We start from the raw sequence: 18193 nt of genomic DNA, 5'->3' as shown, positions 1-18193 counted from the left end.
GCCTGGTTGCATTTTGAGGGGTCTACCACTAGACAATTAAGAATGTAGCCCTGCCAGGTTGCATCTATGGTCCTGTGAACTGGGAACGACGAACACAGCCAGAGGTACATCACAAGTTTGCTCCCATTGACCAGGATAGTGATGGATGCAGTCCCCCGGCGAAAGGAGGTAGAGGTTATATTATAGTGCCATGACCAGGATATCACATCTCTGAGATGTACACAAATAGAGTAACCACGAACACATTTTTGAAGCGTCTTGAATTCAGCTTTCTTGAAAAAAAATATAAAGAAAATGGAAAATAGCACAGAAAATGTTTTTAAAAAATCGGGAGAAAAAGAATGATTGAAAACAAAACTTATCGAAAAGAAAAGAAAGACTGCAATTGAACTTTGAGGTCATAGCTAAAAAAAATAATAGCCAGCCGTCAGAATGCAGAAAAAAAATGTGCAGCAAGGAGCAAGGAGGACCATGACAGACAGAGAATGGAAAGAAAGGAAGCAGATGAGAAGAGAGGTAAGGGCAGATTTTTATTGGTTCCTATTGCTTCGCTCAAATTTTTTTTTTAGGTACAGTTGTCAGTGTGTTTTCCTGATTAGGTCTCCCGTATTTATCTTAACGTGCACAGTATTGTTGATTTTTCTCCCACCCCAAAAGGAAAAAGTGAAAATGAAATATGTATTTGTTTAAACGGGTTGATATGTCATGGTATAAGGACATACGCACATATGTTGTCTCTGTTGTGAGAAACTCAGAAAGAGAGAGAGAGAAATTGGAAATGGAAAAGCAGCAAGCCCCAAGACCAGCTTGGAGCAGGGGGAGATATGGGCGCAGCAGAGGTATAGGCGAATTCATGGAGGCATAATATCCCTAACTTATCACGGGTAGCAATCTGATGGGTCAGATAGAGGTGCGAGTGAAAAGTCGTGTAGCAAGGTTATCAAAGAATAGTAATAGTCAGCATCGCTTTGAAATTTTTAAAAGAAAAATAGAGTGTTTTTAGAGGAAAAGTAAAGGAAAAAGAAATCAATGGAAGGAGGATAGTAATTGTTTTCCGTACATTTTTTTGATGTCTATTGTTGACTTACACATTATATATGTGAATCAGCTAAACGTTAAAAGAAATGAATGGTCGTGCGATTGGAAGGGAAACAAAAGAGAAGGAGAAATGAATAAAGAAAAGAAATAAGCAGAATGAAGAGAGCGATAGATAGATAGATATGAACAGCTTTGGAAAAAGAAAAGAACAGACGAAGTAGAGATGAATGAAGAAAAGAAATAAGCCTACGACAGTTGACAGTTTAAAAAGAAAAAGAAAATAGAGAAAGAAAAGAAAATATACGGGGAAAGAGAGTGACAGTTGAGAGTTTTGGAAGAAAAAATGCGATCGTTTTTGTAGGTTCTGAAATTGAATTGATTTAAGGTAAAAAAAAACGAAATGTGTGATTTTGTTTGTATATTTTAATATATTGTTATAGACCGGCATAGGCTGTCAAGAGATAGAGAGAAATAAATAAGGAATTTCACGAGAGAGAGAGAAAAAGACGCTCATGCCGAGATAACCTGAAGAATGCTTGTGAACAGAGAAACCAAATAGGGATTGAGAGAAGTCTACCGATCCTTAGAGAAATAGGAACCGGCAGTACCGATGCCGTTCTGATTTTGTAACAAATAGAAGCTGGGGTAAGAATAATTTAAAGATGAAGTAATGATTTACCTGAGATTAGTTATGAGACATTTAGACTGTCAAATAGGCACCCCCTCCTCATCTGCGAAATAAACAAGATAGCAGGATGCAATCGATCTCATTCAAATTTGTTTTTCTTCTGAACAAAAAAGACAACAAAATTAAGTGAATTTTTTTTTTTCAGAACTTAATTCCATAACTTGCCCCTATACTTACAAAACTGCTTAAGGTTGTCTTAAGGAGAATTGCTTCCCAACACCCTGGAAAATCTCATCAGTATGCTCTGTATTTAAGAATTCAGGTGACAGGTCATCTCCCTCTCAGTACAGATGAATAAGTCTCCTGTGTGTCATGAGTAAGTTGCTGGAATCCATATTAAATAAAGAAGTAGTCAACCACCTCAGTAGAAATAACCTTCTTAGTGACATGCAATATGGTTTCCATTCTGCTAGATCTACAGCAGATGTGCTATTATATCTCATAGGATGAATGAATCTCTCGACAAAGTCTTCCTTACTAGGGCAATTGCTCTTGACATATCAAATGCCTTCGATAAAGTATGGCATAAAGGCCTACTTCAAAAGATTTCCAGCTATGGTATAACTGGAAATGTTTTCTCAATCATTAAATCATTTCTCTCTGATAGGTTCATAAGAGTAGTGGTTGATGGGCAGAAATCAGAGGTCCACAGTATTAATGCTGGAGTCCCTCAGGGGGTCCATTCTGGGCCTAACTCCTGATCTACATCAATGATCTCCCAAAACACATACTTAAATCATTTGTTGACATCTATGCTGATGACACGACCATCTATGGCAACACATCAAAGGCCGTAAATGACAAAGTTCTCTGATTCTCTCCCCCCCAATCTTGAGTGCATGGTACAGTGGGGGAAGGGGTGGCTGGTTACCTGTAATGCATCTAAAACCAAGCTCCTATCTTTTCATCATCAACGCTCTAGTCCCCATCTGGCATCAATTGAAATGGATGGCTCTCGTCTTGTAGGGGCTCCATTTTTTGACAAGTTTCTGGAATTGATCTTTACTCCTGATCTGAAATGAAACACGTATATCAAGTCTGTTGCCCAGGTCGCTAGGAAAATGGTAAGATCCTTCTACCGCTCCAGAAGATATCTCACTACTGATGCAATTCTCTATCTGTATAAAAGCCAAGTACGTCCAAAGATGGAGTACTGCTGCCACATCTGGGAGGGGGCTGCAAAAAACAGCCTATCCTGCCTTGACAGAGTACAAAATAGACTTTGTGGCTTAGTGGGGGATGTCCTTTTCTCTTCCTTGCAACCTCTCTCCCACAGAAGAGACGTTGTGAGCCTGCTTTGTTTTATCGTTATTTCCATTGCAGGTGCTCGTCTGAGCTCCAATCTCTGGTCCCCCCTCGCCTATCTTTCACGAAAAGCACTCGTCTAGCTGAAATAACTGTCAGTAATTTCTCCCACTCCTTATCTGTGCCTAAATCAAAATGTAGATTCCAAACAAAACTTCTTTCTTAGAAGTGCGCACCTGTGGAATTCTCTTCTGTTTGCCTGTTTCTGGAGGTCTTCAAGTCCAACATAAACAAATTCCTGATGAATCGCCCCCTTCAGTAAGACACTTTATCAAATCTCCAATACTAACTATTACTACAATACTATCCCATTGATTACTGTACACGCAATAACCCTTATCCCTGAGTGGCTTCTGGGCCTTGATAAGTAGTGACCTCCATGTAAAAAATAACAAATAAAAAATTTTCTTATTGCGATATTTTTATTAGAGGTTTATCTCAACTGAAGGTTACATTTTCATTTAAAAGAAACAAAAATTTTAATCCAATTACGATATTCTAATTGAAAAACACAAAAATCAAATAAAGTTTCTTTCATTTAAATTTTTTAACATTTTTTCTTTTGCATTCAAACAGAGTAAAGATTTTAAATATATTTTTTATTTGTACTTTTTTATTATTATTGCCATTTTTATCTTTGTTTAATTAAATAAAAACAAAAAAAATTTCTTATGTTGAGAGTTACGTAAATCACATTTTTTTAATATTAAAACTTAATTTTTTCTTTTTAATAACACTATAAGTCATAAGTAATCATTTTTAAAACATAAAAACATTTCTTTTTAAAAATACTACTTACTTCGAGTACGAACTGTAATGTATGTAAAACTAAAAAAAAAAAAACGATTAATTCTCTTGCAGTCAACTGGACTATATTTGAAACGGGGGATTATTTTTTGTGTTGTTGCTTTTATAAATAATGTAAATTTAAAACTTTTAAAAGCTTATTTTCAACCTTATGATGTTATATGCACTCCTGAAGGCTAAAGCGTTTTACCATAAGTTTTTAACTTATTTCGCATTTCATGTTCGAGCCTGTACACCCTGGCTCATTTTTTTGCAGCTGCATGGGCACTCGCTACTATTTTCATTGAAAGAAAAATTGTTTTTATTTATTTATATTTTTAGACAGGAGGGGGGTTGAGTCCAGTGATGGGCAACAAAAATATCCAGAGAACAGTTTCTTCTCTTCCTATACCTTCTGCCGAAATATCTTGTGGGGGAAGTTGTCACATACTTCATTTTTGTGTTTTTATCCATTCTTTTAATTTGGAAATCAGTTTGTCTATGCTTACCTTGTATTTTAATATTTGCAGGAATTTGTTTTGTATACAAATTATTAACTGCATAAGCAAATGATTTGAAAACATTACAAAGACTTCTAAAAAGGTGGGGTTTCTCAACACTGCTAGAAAATTACTTTACACTGAGAGTATCCAAGACGTCTATAAAGCTCACATAACAATATGCATTGGATATTGTTTCGATATATACATATAATTTAGCTTAACACAAAATTATTTGTAACTGCAGTCGTTTATCTTATTAGAATTTTAATGTTTTATCTTTAATTAATTTTTTCTGTGTTTTTACAAAGGAGTCATCACTTATCAAGGCCCAGAGGTCGCTCGAGGATAAGGGTTAAAGAATGTACAGTAGCTAATGGTATAATACAGTAATCGTTAGTAGTGTAAATTTGGTAATACTCCTGTTTACCATTTTTTTTATTGTGTAATATCACTTAACCATTGATCTGTTAACTCCAAATTAAAAACGTGTATAAAGTTTAAACATTTTTTGAAAACTTGCAAACATGTTCTTCCTAAAGGAATTCTGAATTTTGGAGATGATATATGAATATTTGTATTGTTTTTTTTTTTTTGTCCAGACAATTATTTTCATCTTGTGTTTTATTGTCACAACGTTTCGGTTGTTGAAACCTATTTCCTACTATACAGAGCTAACCCCTTTTCCTTCATTAAAAAAAAAGCATGGAGCTTTCATCGAACGAAAGTCAGAGGTTTGAACAACAATAGTATGCCAATACCACCCCAGATGAGAATAGTCCAAACAATACGAACATGTTTTTCCTAATCTATTAAACAATACTCTGAATCATCAAAATTTTTCAATTATATATTTTTTCCCAAAAATATTTTGAGCAACTTTTCATAAATTCAAATGTTAGATTACTGCTGCATTTCTTAGTTGACCATAAAAATTACCTTGTATGCTTTGTGCTGAAAAAGGGAAGGTGTGTAAGTCTTTCATAATATCTATAGAAAGTAAACTGTTATATTTTATTAGATATATATTTTAGATTAAAATATAACTATGGACATTGTAAGAGATAGGTTATGTGATAAAGTAATTGCAATCTAAAAATCATTAGAACAATTAAAATGGATTTTTGTCAAATGTAACGCAATCCTCATGCTTTTACATTTTGTCAAGTATATTTCTTCTGAGATAAAAATATAAACCTTAATGTAACATAAGGTAATTATGATTAATGTACTTTTAATAAATTGATACCCACATCATTCAATACTTATGTATTAAATCCTGAATATCACCAGTAAATTCATAAATTCAGTTTCAGTCACAAAAACGGCCGAAACTTTGTACAACTTCTTTTCTTTGATTATTTGTTAGAGAAATCTTCAACTATGTTTTTTATGAGTTAAACATTTTCTGGATTCCTATGGTGAATTTTTATTCAATAAAATGTGTGTATGGTTATTTTGTATGATTATTCTTTTTTACTTCATAAACAAATTACATTCCCTCCAAATAAGAACGTACAGATGTAAGTGGATAATATGTGTGAGGGGACAATATAAACAGGGCCATCGTAAGTAAGTTACGAAACGATATTTTGTTTTACTTCACATTTAAATTTCTGCATGTTCGTAGAGCCAAAGGAACAAGACAAGATTTAAAAAGGATTTTATATTATTTTTCTTTACTTCGATATTAAGTCACAATTACACGGGAATGATGACTAATAAAAAATCAACACATGAGTAAAATATTTAAACATGGAACAAAAAAACATGGAATAAAAAAATACACTGAAATTATTTTTAAATAAATATTAGAACAAAATACAGTAAGTGACAAAGAAACATTATGCAAGTGAAAAAAATAGCAAGAAATTTTCGAGGCTTTGATCCTAGAAGCCATTAATAATCAGCCAAGAGTGGACTGCAACCATGCTTAAACATGAACTTCATTATACTGTTTATTTACAGAAGTATAAAGAATAGGCACGGCCAAAATGTGAAACAGAAACCAAGTATTTGTGTTATATTATAAATCCTTTTTCTAAGAATTCAAAACACAACAACCATTGGTGTAAGCAACAGTCCGTTTTTTCTTTCTCCTGTTGTGCTTGCTTATGGTAGATAGAGAGAGAGAGTGGGAGAGCGACAGAGAGAATTATCGTGGCATTTACTTGGTTGACAATCAAATCTCCAACTGCAATCTTTTTCCTTCTGTCTCTTTTTCCTGTCAATCTTTTCAAAACATCCACGTAACCAGATTCCTTTCTGTTACATTTTTCATAACACTAATAAGGTCTGTTTATATTTGTGAGAAATATTGAAACAATTCCCGTTTAGCTTGTCAATTTCTGACATTTCATCCGCAGACGCGTGCCACATTTTAATTCATGAACATACATTTATGTATATACACCTATACATATGTATATATACTAGCATGTCAACCTGCCTTAGACCGGGTCATTCGTGTAACATTTGTTGTTCTTTAAAACGAATTAAAATCCTGTTAAAATTTATTATTCTTGAGCAACTTTTTTTCCAGAAAGATAAAAGCATGAATTTTATCATATGAAAAGCAAAATAATATAAAACATTTTCTACGATTTTAATAGAATTTTAAATTTAAAAAAAAAACAATAAAAAAACACAACTTACCACAATGTTTTTTTTATCGAGAGACAAAACAATTAAATATTTTAATTAAATATTATAACATAATTACTTGAATTTCAAATTTCATCTTTTATCTCAATATGTAGACATCCCATGTTGACATCAAAAATCCTAAATTCAACGTCCTTTTTGTAATGAATTATGGAAGGCTTTACAAGACATAATTTGTAATTTTGGAAAAGGGGAGGTAAAAACTTTTTGTAAATAAACAACAACTATTTTATCGAGTAAAGGCGACCATAGATGAATTGATATCAAGTAACAAGCAATTGCTGAAAGAAATTATTGTATTTTTAGCAAATTGCACACTTATTTATCGATTTCTCCTTTTTTGGTATTGATTCTTCAAAGCATTTCTTATTTAAGATTATATTAGCAATTTGGGTTCACTAAAAGAAAATTATTGATTTAATTTTCAAAGACTTAAAAGTAGTGTTTTTGATAAAAATAAAGAATATATTTTTTTTTTGCTAATCTGAAAGATAATAATTATTATTAACATATTCAACGAATTTCACATTTCAAAACATAAAATATGAAAAATTAAACACATTCAACCTTCAAATTTGATACATTTTTTTGGCTTGTTTTATTTAGAATCCTCAATCTCCCACAATACAGTATATTCTGCTCAGATTAGGCTGATTATTTTAAGCATATTTGTACCCATAAACAAAGAAGTCCTAAGTCGGTTGTATGCAAATATATATATATATATATATATATATATATATATATATATATATATAAAGGAGATTAGAACAATAGTCTAAAGAGCTGAGTGTATTTCAATGTAACAGTGAAATTACTAGTTCAATTAAAATACAGGACAGAGAAAGTTGTAATTTAGATATATAATAAGCTCGATAGGTAAATATCCTAGAGCTAATTATCAATCACATTACTTAATATATATATATATATATATATATATATATATATATATATACAGTGGCGGACTGGCCACTAGGACATTTCGCAATTTGGCAATGCCCGGTGGGCCAGTGGCTTGGTAGGACCAGTAAGCTGGTGGCGCCAGTGGATAAAAGAAATCAAAAGTCAAGGTTTAAAGGCAAATCAAGGAAGAAAAGAGACAGAAGGAAGATGCACTAACTCCGGGGCTGGAGTCATCCCGGACCGAAGAGATTAAGGAGATGCATGATGGGAGATGTGAATCAGTTGCCTGAGCCAACAGGCGGATCGCCACAGGTGGGGGAGAAGAATGGCCAGTCGGCCATCTCACCCACGTGCATAACCATCTTGTGAGATTTCTCTTAGTTTCATATTCAGCACCCACGAAAGCAATACTGAAGAGAGAGAAGCGGGCTAATCTGGTCTTACGTCATCTAGTTCATCCCATGCATCTTCTCGAAGCGAGTGATTATTCAATTAATGAATATAGGTCATCAAATCATCTTCGATGCTGCACGCCCTCTCTGATCTAAACCATCTGCCTTAGTTTGAAATTCTCTCTCGCCTTTCTTCGGGAACTTGCTGTGAAACCTTCGTTTCTGTTGCATCTCTTTTACTACTGTAAACCCCCTGCGATTTGCTATTTCAATCATGTTTTTTCACTTTTATGTGTAGTAAAATAAAATTTAATGTTGTTCATAGAAACACGTAATTTCCATAAATCATTTTTATTTCTTTGCAATTTATCCATTAAGAGCATCCTAGTTTGTTATAAGGAAATATATTTTGGCTCATGCTCGCTGAAGGTTCTGTTCAAATTTCTAAATGTAACAATGTAATTCCAGTTTTAAATGACGAGAAGCTCGCCACTAATATGATTGTGGGACGTTTGGTGAATAGAGAGGGTCGTACGCATCCCCAGACTTTTATCATGTTTCCTTCTTTTCAAGAGCCAATTGTCTGAATGAAGATTCATCAGATTTAAATTAATGATAAAAGATGTAAAAATGATAACAGTTTTGTATGGAAATTGGTGGGCCGAAGAATGGCAAAACCCATGCCTACAGGTAGAAATAGAAAAGACGAAAAAAGGTTCGGCAGAAAATCCCAAAAATGTTGTTGAAGGAATGACCGAATGCACAGCGAAGAGAGATAGGACCAGAAGAAGAGCTGGTCAGCAGTCTTAGTAAAAGAGGAGAAAGGGACTTGTCTTTTAACCTGGGTACCATTGACAGGGCAGGTGCAGCACTTGCTTATGAAATTACTACTATCTATAGAGAAAAGCAGGCGAGTGTAGAAAAATGAATAAATAGAGTTCAAAAATTTTCAGTTCACTTAAAACGGGGGCTTGGAACTTGAAGCCATGGACTGGTCTGTTCTTAAAAATCAGAGAATGAACAACCTGATTGACTGAATCAAAGAGAGTCGTTGGTCAGCACCAATATCAAACCACATGAGGAATTTTTAGAATTGAAAAAGTCAGTGACGCATTTTTTCTCAGTACAGAGTCGACGTCCTGAAATTGACTCCTCAAATAGGTAAGAAGCCAGCCCCCAGAATTCGAGGAATAGAAAAAGTATATGTACAACACCGTTGGTGAAAAATTCCAATGTAAAAGAATTCAGTAATTTTATAATTTATTATTAAAAAATTAATGAACAAAAGAAAAGAAAAAAAAAATTAACAAGAGATATCTGAATTTTACCGGACGAAATTCTCAACAAAGGTTTGTTAAAATTTTCCTATCTTTTTTGGTACCTCTCGTTAAGAAAATTTATTTCGTGTCTTATTCAAATTGAATGAGAACAATTTTATTTGAGAGACAATATACCGAGTATAAGGTGTCCATGTGTCGACCCAGCCTAGAATTAACTGATAAAGAAAAAAACGTTTCCCCCATTTCATTGTCAAAACTTCGAATACAAAAATTCATTGTGCCGCATTTCAAATATTTTTTAAAGAAAGAATTTTTAAGAAATTTATAGAAAAATTAATAACGTGATAAAACTATCCTCCACAAATTTTAGTACAAATTTACTCCTCTTAAATAAAAAAAAGCTAATGGACATAACTAATTTTATAATTTTTGTTTTAATGAACGAAAATTAAAATTCTTATTTCAAAATATAGCTGCGAAAGTGACCTATGAACTATAAAGATTTAAAATTTAGTTGCAAAATAAGTGAATGGTGAAGCTCAAAGTAGTTTCACATGACTAAAGTCAGACTTAACGATATCATTCAAACACTGCCATGTTTTAATGATACACGTAGAAATATATCATATGTGTATGCTTAAGCTATTTTCAAAAAATATTTTGGTTTTTTGAATTAACATTTTTTTTTTCAGAGTCCCCATCTGTAACAGATTATGGAGAAAAGAAGTCAAAAGAAACCAAAAGAAGGTGCTGAAAAAGAGCGAAATTACAAGAGGCGAAAGTTGGAAGAGAGTGCATGTTCGAATTTATGTAAAAAACCAATATTGTACCTATTTACTATGCTTCCCCATGGGACAGAGTTAGACACCAAGGTCGTTTTTTAACGTGGAGAAAAGGTACAAAAATTAAAATTGTCTCAGTCGTGAAGGATTTCTCCTCCAACGAAAGAGAACAAGAAATAGAAGTGCAGCATCTGAAGAACAGATGGTATTTATTTGCTCCCCCACCGAGCAAATAAGGCACAAGGCCGATTTTTAATGTGAGGAGTGAAGGGAGGGGGAAGGGAAAAAGGGGACCCGCTCCCGAGAGGTGGGAAATGGGAGCTGGTTAATGGTCAGGCATGCGGGGTTACCCCCACATCTGGTCTTTGCTAGTCATAGCTTGCAGCATCTTCCGGAACAGATACTACACTTTGATCTTGTCCCGAAGGCCAAGAAGATGATTGATTGTAACTGCAGACATTAGTGACGATAAAGACATGCATTCCAAAAGTGGACCTTGTGGAGTTAATTTAATGACAATCGATTCATTCGCAGCTAAGTAAGCAGATGACCATGTGGCGAAAAAGAATCTGAAGTAGTGCAAAAGGTTGAGGAAGAAAGGGTGTATTCAGCTGTAAAAAATATTGCATCTAAAATTAAAGATAGAACCCTAGTTGTCTACTTCAAGAAACCGTGCACTAGTGAAGAAAATTTATTGTTTTGGAATTACCATCAAAATAAGAAAACTGACAACCAAGTTGTCAAAAGTTCTTTTTTTTTAAAAGATGGCTCAAACAAGGAAAATCATTCGCTTCACTGCTCAGTATGCATAACGTTTTTGAGTACCTCAGGAAAGTCTGCGTTTATCAAAGGATTAACTGACTGGCGCCATCGGGTGGAAGAACATGAGCGCTCTTCCTGTCATTTGAAATTTTCTACATTGGTTGAGCAAAAGAAGTCGAGCATTTCTCATTTGCTTGCAGACAGCTATCATGATGAAATTAGAAAAAGTCGACAAGTGATGGAAATAGTTGTGGATGTTGTTAAACTCATTGGCAAGAGAGGACTCAGTTATAGAGGAAGCAACATACACGCTTGACAATGATGCTATCGATCATAGAACATTTCTGGAAGTAATAAAACTACTTGGGAATAACGATTCTTGTACAGCTAATCATCTCTCTGAAATTGTTAGAAGTAAAACGTCACATAAAAAAGCAAAAGGTTGCTGAGGTCGAGGCGCTTTGATAACTTTACTATCAAAAGCTACAGTGAACTCTGTAATCGTGGTTATCCGGAATAAGATACTTCAGTGGATTTCTGAAGAAATGATAGACATTTTCTGTTGAAATTGGCACCACTCAAGACATTTCAACACAAGACCAGTGCTCTGTTGTTGTATGGTATGTTGATAGCTCTGGTGATATCCAAGAAAGGTTGGTAAGCATAGTAAAATGTGGTGAATCTTCCAGCAAACTTTTTGTGCAACTTGTTTCTGAAGTATTGTCAACACTTTAGCTTGATCTACATAACTGCATCGGTAATTCGACAGACAGTGCAGCAAACATGCAAGGTCGTTACAAAGGCTTCAATAGTCTTATGAAAAGAGGTTTCAAATCATGTTTGGTGCATCGCGCATGTGCTAAATATGGTTGTGACTGAAGCTACAAGTGTTGCGGTGACTGCTTCATCATTGTTCTCACTACTTAATGAGAATCGCATCAGCGAATGAACATGTGGATTCAGCACTCTTCTACTGTAAAACGAATCAGAATGATTGGAGATACCTAATGGTGGTCAAAGGATGCTGCTTTGAAAAAGATTTTTGGTTCATTTAATAATCCAACTGGACCACTTTTCAAAGAAATAATCGTAACTCTTATTGGCATTAAAAACAGAGATGAGATGTGTGCACATTTTTTTTTTACACAGTGGTCACCACTTATCAAGGCCCGGAAGCCACTTAGGGATAAGGGTTATTGCAAGTACATTACATTAGTGTGGAGATTTGATGAAGTGTTTACTTAAGGGGGCGGTTCATTAGGAATTTGTTAACATTGGACTTGAACACATCCAAGTTGTAGTCAGGTGGGAAGCAGGCAGATGGAACAGAGTTCCACAGGCGTGCAGTTCTAAGAAAGAAGCTTTGTTCATGGAATCTACGTCTTGATTTAGGCACAGATAAAGAGTGGGGGAAATTTTTCACAGTGGATTCGGCTAGACGGGTGTTTTTCGTGAAGGATTGGTGAAGGGGGACCAGAGATGTGTGCACACGAATACATTGAGAGTCTCATGAAGTCCGAAACAGTTGTCACTGCTGAAGTATATCTGCGGATGTTCTCTTACACTACTTTCAATGTATCTGCAATCTGTACAACTTAAAATGAAAGAGGCAGCGCAAATGCATGGCTTCAGAAATATCTCTTGATGAGGTTACATCAGCCACTAAAATAAGTATTGGATTGAAGTTTACAACCGGATAGTGGACACTATAATGAGCAGCATTGAACAACAGTTTGATAAATCAAGTTCAAAATTGTACACTGATTTGTCACTCCTTCATTCATGAAACTTTGGAGAAGTCACACTGGCATCATCCATGGAAGAGTTTCAGAAACATTTGCAAAAATTTAATGAGGATGCAATGGCAGAAGAACTACACACAAAATTTCGAAACTTTGTGGAACAGTATCCAACACTGAAGCAATCGATGGTGGATGTTTATCCGGTAGAGGATGACAATTATGATAATTTATGTAAAGCATGTCCTCTTTGCTGCTACAAGGTCCTCCTCAAGTTGAATATTTTCACTGATGCCTACAGAAGCATTGGGCTTGCATACACGTTTCTTCTAACTTTGCCCGTGTCCCAAGTAGCATGTGAACGTTTGTCGGGATTATTTCACCAACAAGAAGAGGGAGGGATAAGAAAAGGAGTAAGGGCTTGCAACGAAATGGTGACGTTGCTTACAAGCAGTCTTTTCTTTCCTTGTAAAGGTAACATTTAACTGGTAACGTTTGCTGAATAACAGTAACATGGTAATCAGTCTAAGAGACGCCAACTGACTAGCAAGCTAGGTAACTAGCTTCTTAACTAATCACTAACCCGTAGTGAGACAACTACTTTTAAACATACTAACTCTCAGTGGCGAGAATTCGAACGAGATTAGAACGTCTATTTAACTTAGTAGGAAATAAATACCCAGTTTCTCCGTAATGGCAAAATAGCAGTTCAGTGTCTTTTCTTCCCTCCGACCCACCCCCGGTAAGTCAAATCAATTTCAATTCTTACACGTTCTTTCTCTGCTTTAAAAAGAATCAAAAGCCACTTACGAGGCACAATGATGCAAGAATATCTAGAAACTTTCATGTAAATATCCGTTGAAGAAAACATTCTTTCAAAAATTGACAATAAGGACATAATCGAATGTTGCTGACAGCAGTGAACAGCGCAGAAACTTACTCTCTTAAGTTGATATCATTACACTTGCAAACTTTCTATCTCTCTTTTGCTACAGTAGACCTGTAGATAAGCGAGAAAACTCAACATTATGATATTTTTTTATTTTAAAAATTCTTTGATTGGATTTGATAATTAACTGACTGAATTTGAGAGAGGAAACCTGCAAAAGGTATACCGTCTGAAAATGTGATTGTAACAATGAAAATAAAGCAGTTATTTTAAACAAACACATTTTCTCTGCTGATTATGTGAAACAAGATTCACCGCTTTGTTAAACAACTCGTTTATGACATCCAGTACATTTAAGAGCTTTCCTAATTATATTTCTAAGCTTAAGTAAAGACAAAGCACATGAACAGTCCATTATATCCGCAAAATTGTCATAAATACAATATCTCCTAGAACCTGTTAAACGAGTTGCTTCTTTAGGCTTATTTTTAGTGAGATGGCTATATATATATATATATATATATAGATAGATAGATAGATAGAGAGAGAGAGAGAGAGATTATGAAAAAAACATACCCCATTATAAAGATCATTCTTCTCTTAATACTTGGTGAAAATTACGTATTGATTGGATAATTACTTGATTTTTGGTAGATTTTTAAAGAAAGACTCCGTCAAAAAATACTTACTCTCTCCTTCCGTTTTGCACGTGCCTAATTAAGAACAATTTCGGTTTTGATTCTAGAAGCCATGCACTAATAATGGGCCACCTACACGAGATCTTGTTGATTGCTTACTGGCCATGAAGTGGCTGCTTATTTTACGTTAAATTTATATAGTAAAAGGATACCCAACTCGAAGTTAGTAAATATTTATTATTTTGTGATAAAACATTAAAAACTCAAACGAAATTCTCAAACGACATAATAGGTATATGTAGGCAGAAAATATTATTAAAAAGTGCCAAAACAATAAAATATTGAAAAAGTAGGGTTTTTTTTTTTCTTTTTTGTAATTAATTGTCTAATAATTCGATCAACTTCGAATTAAATTATTTTGTTTATGGTCAATATTATTATTTCATCAGAAATCACATGAATTTTATTTAATAAAACACACGTTTTACAAAAATCTAAATGTCAGATTGAATAATAGGTGCTAGTGCAGAATGTGATCCGCGCTATTTTTTAAATTGTGTTTCCAAGTTTAATTAAAGTTTTATGGGTAATCTCCAAAAATACCGTTAGGGCTTACAACATGGCCGCCAGAAGAGTCACGTGATCCGGTTGATCCAAAACATGAATTGGCATATTACGAAACCGGAAAACGCAAATTTAAAGCAAACTTTGACAAACAAGCATAATAATTAAGTACAAAAACAGTTTTTCAATATCATAATAATAAATAATTTATTTAGAACGGTCATTTAATTTTTTGTTGAGAAACAATCACAGTTTGTTTGTTTTTTAAAAGAGTGTTTATAAAAAATATTTTATTCAGAGTTTTTCATAAAAATGGTATTTAAAACAAGGTGTTCATTTTTTTAAGATGTAATGTTATAAAAATATGATGTAAAAAAAAACAGTTTATATTTAAACGAACGTGCGTAGACATTTTGTAAACATTGTTTTAAAAAAATAAAAAATAATACTTCTATTATGTTTTAAACGACTGTAATAGTTTATTTTGGAAGTATATTTCATAAAGAAAATTGACAACCCACTTTAAAAACAGAAATTACGAGTTTTATATATTTTATTCGCAATTTTTTGTTGGGGGTGTCAAAAATTCCGCCTAAAATTCTGATACACCTAGTCGACCACTTGTTTGTTCTGAATAAAATACTTTTTATAAACACTGTTTTAACTAAAAACAACCTAAGATTGTTTCTCAAAGTTTGCCTATTTTTATAACAACATTATATCAACAAAAAATTAAATACAAACAAATTGTGATTGTTTGTCAAAGTTTGCCTTCAAGGCTGTGTTTTCCATTTGCACGATTCATGTTTTGGATCAACCGGATCACGTGACTCTTCTGGCGGCCATGTTGTAAGCCCTAACGGTATTTTTGGAGATTACCGTTTTATGATATGTTTTTTTTTATTCAATTGTAAGGTTGGAGTATAGAATAGGTACAAAACACCCCCCCTCCATGTTAGGAGTGGCTTTTTTTTTTTTTTTAATAATAACGTTATTATTTACGTCCGGGTCACTCTCTGCACTTGTATCGAATAATATATTGCAAGAATTTTTTTTTTAATTGGAAGTTCATGCTTTTTTTTATTCTCATTTGTTATAAAGCACGACAGAATTAATATTTGTTATTGCAATAAAAATTTACTTATCTTAATATTATGGGTTTGTATTACTGTACACAGATTCTAAAAAGTTGTCAAAAAATAAATATATAACAAATAAATGTTATCAAAGGCAAGATAAGTTACTTTTCTACCTAACTGGATATATTTTTCGTATTTTTATTCAATGTAACATGTTTATTCAGCTCGAAAACCATAAAGTGTTTACCGATATATTGGAAAATTCAAGATGGCGTCTGACTCTCTCTTTAACACGGTAAGTTGTGGAAAAAGTGTAATAAATAAAAAAAACTAGACAAAATACTGTTAAAAACTCGCTCAATATATGCTACCGTGACATAGGTTGACATATATTCGGCGGAGTTTTAATAATATTTTGTCTAGTTTTTTATTTATAACACCTTTTCCACAACTTACCGTGTTAAAGAGAGAGTCAGGCGACATCTTGACTTTTCCAATACATCGATAAACACTGTATGGTTTTCGAGCTGAATAAACATATTACAGTGAATAAAAACACGAAAAAAATATCCAGTTAGGTAGAAAAGTAACTTATCTTGCCTTTGATAACATTTATTTGTTATATATTTATTTTTTGACAACTTTTTCGAATCTATGTGTACAAACCCAAGATTATTTTTAAAGTTACTACGTGGATTTTTTGGAAGTGTAAAGAAAAAAAAAAAGAAAAAAACAACTTACCTTTCATTCTAGGAATTCAAAACGAAAAAAAAAACTTAGATGAATTCTTTTTTTTTTTTTTTAATTTTATGTTTAAAACAGAAAATTTGTTTTGTTTGTTAAGCTTTCTTATGTAAATTGATACAACTTTTGTTTTGTGTGTCCAATTCATTAATAAATAAAATATATAAAAATATAAAAGAATCAAAATTAAAAGATGAAAAACACGATTTAAACGTGAAATTATTTAAAGAGAAAATCAACTGTTAAAGAACAATGAAGTCAGGTCATCATAAGTCGGTGTAATCATTATTTTGTTCCTCGTGTAAAAATGTCCGGCCATTAGTTAAATGTGCAGGCAGAATTGTTTTCCTATCAAGTTAAAATTATATTTGTCAATGTTTAAAGCTTGTTGCGATTTCTTTTGTAAAATTTTTTGGCAGATTTGCCATTTGTTGTGCAAAAAAACCTCGAAGCCTATCATCACAAAAAGGGACACGTTGGGTCGACACCGGTATATAGCGATTAATATGAACCAGGAACCACGTTCTTTAACAACTAAAAAAAAATAATAATGAAAGATTAAGTTTTAAAATGATTAAATGTGTTTTATTTTATAATTTAAAATTTTTATTTCATAATTTAAACTTTAAAATATTGAACAATACAAATAATACGTTGATTAACAAATAAACAAAAAAAGAACTAATAAAATTCTTTCTTTTTTTATTTGTTAAACAACGTGATTAATTTAAGGTAAATATGAAGAATTACTCCACCCTCGAAAATTCCTTTAAAATTACCACTCTTAAAGGTTTTCGGGGTCGCTGAAAATGAAAATAACGTTTAAAATTACGGCAAACGAGTAGTCTCCAAGATATGAAGAAATGTTAGTTTTAAAAAGTGGAGGAAGGATCACTTTTCTATAATAATTTAACGTAAAATGATCACCCACTTTGTGGCCACGATTTTGGGGGGGGGGGCTTTCTTTCCACCCTCGGAAAATCCTTTAAAATTACCACTAACGTTTAAAATTCCACGAAACAAGTAGTTTCCAAGATATGAAGAAATGCATTCACTTTATGATTTTTTTTTTGGAGAGGTGAGGGGGGGGGGCTAACTGCCAGTTTGTTTTTCGTTCAATTATAGAACTTGTATAGTTTTTTAACAAGTGCTTATGCAGTTTAATTAACCGTTTTAACATAATTAACGTGCCGACATTGACCGAGCAGAAGAACTGTTTAATATTTTACAAAAATGCTGTTTACATTTGGTGGGAGGCGGTGGAGGGGCGAAGGGGGTTTCGGTCGCGGCCGCCAACACACACTCCGCCCCTCCATCGCCTCCCACCAAATGTAAACAGGTAATTTTAAAGGATTTTCCGAGAGTAGAAAGGAAGCCCCCCCCCCCAAAAAAAAATCATGGCCACAAAGCACCCGACTTTTCTCTCATAAGAAGTTA

At 33.5% G+C, this 18193-nt stretch overlaps 1 long non-coding RNA gene across 1 annotated transcript in view; it reads right to left on the bottom strand.

Annotated features, from left to right (window-relative positions):
• The window catches only part of LOC145239981 (uncharacterized), a 58772-nt gene extending 41501 nt beyond the window's left edge, over positions 1-17271 (bottom strand). Inside the window, exon 1 of the long non-coding RNA XR_013862452.1 lies at positions 16754-17271. This is a non-coding gene — a long non-coding RNA (uncharacterized LOC145239981). The remainder of the gene's footprint in view (positions 1-16753) is intronic.
• Between the last annotated feature and the right edge of the window lie 922 nt (positions 17272-18193).

This window comes from Euprymna scolopes, chromosome 19 (assembly GCF_053919585.1).
Source record: "Euprymna scolopes isolate OS-2025 chromosome 19, ASM5391958v1, whole genome shotgun sequence".
Taxonomy (NCBI): Eukaryota; Metazoa; Mollusca; class Cephalopoda; order Sepiida; family Sepiolidae; genus Euprymna; species Euprymna scolopes.
This window is presented reverse-complemented; position numbering and strand designations above follow the sequence as displayed.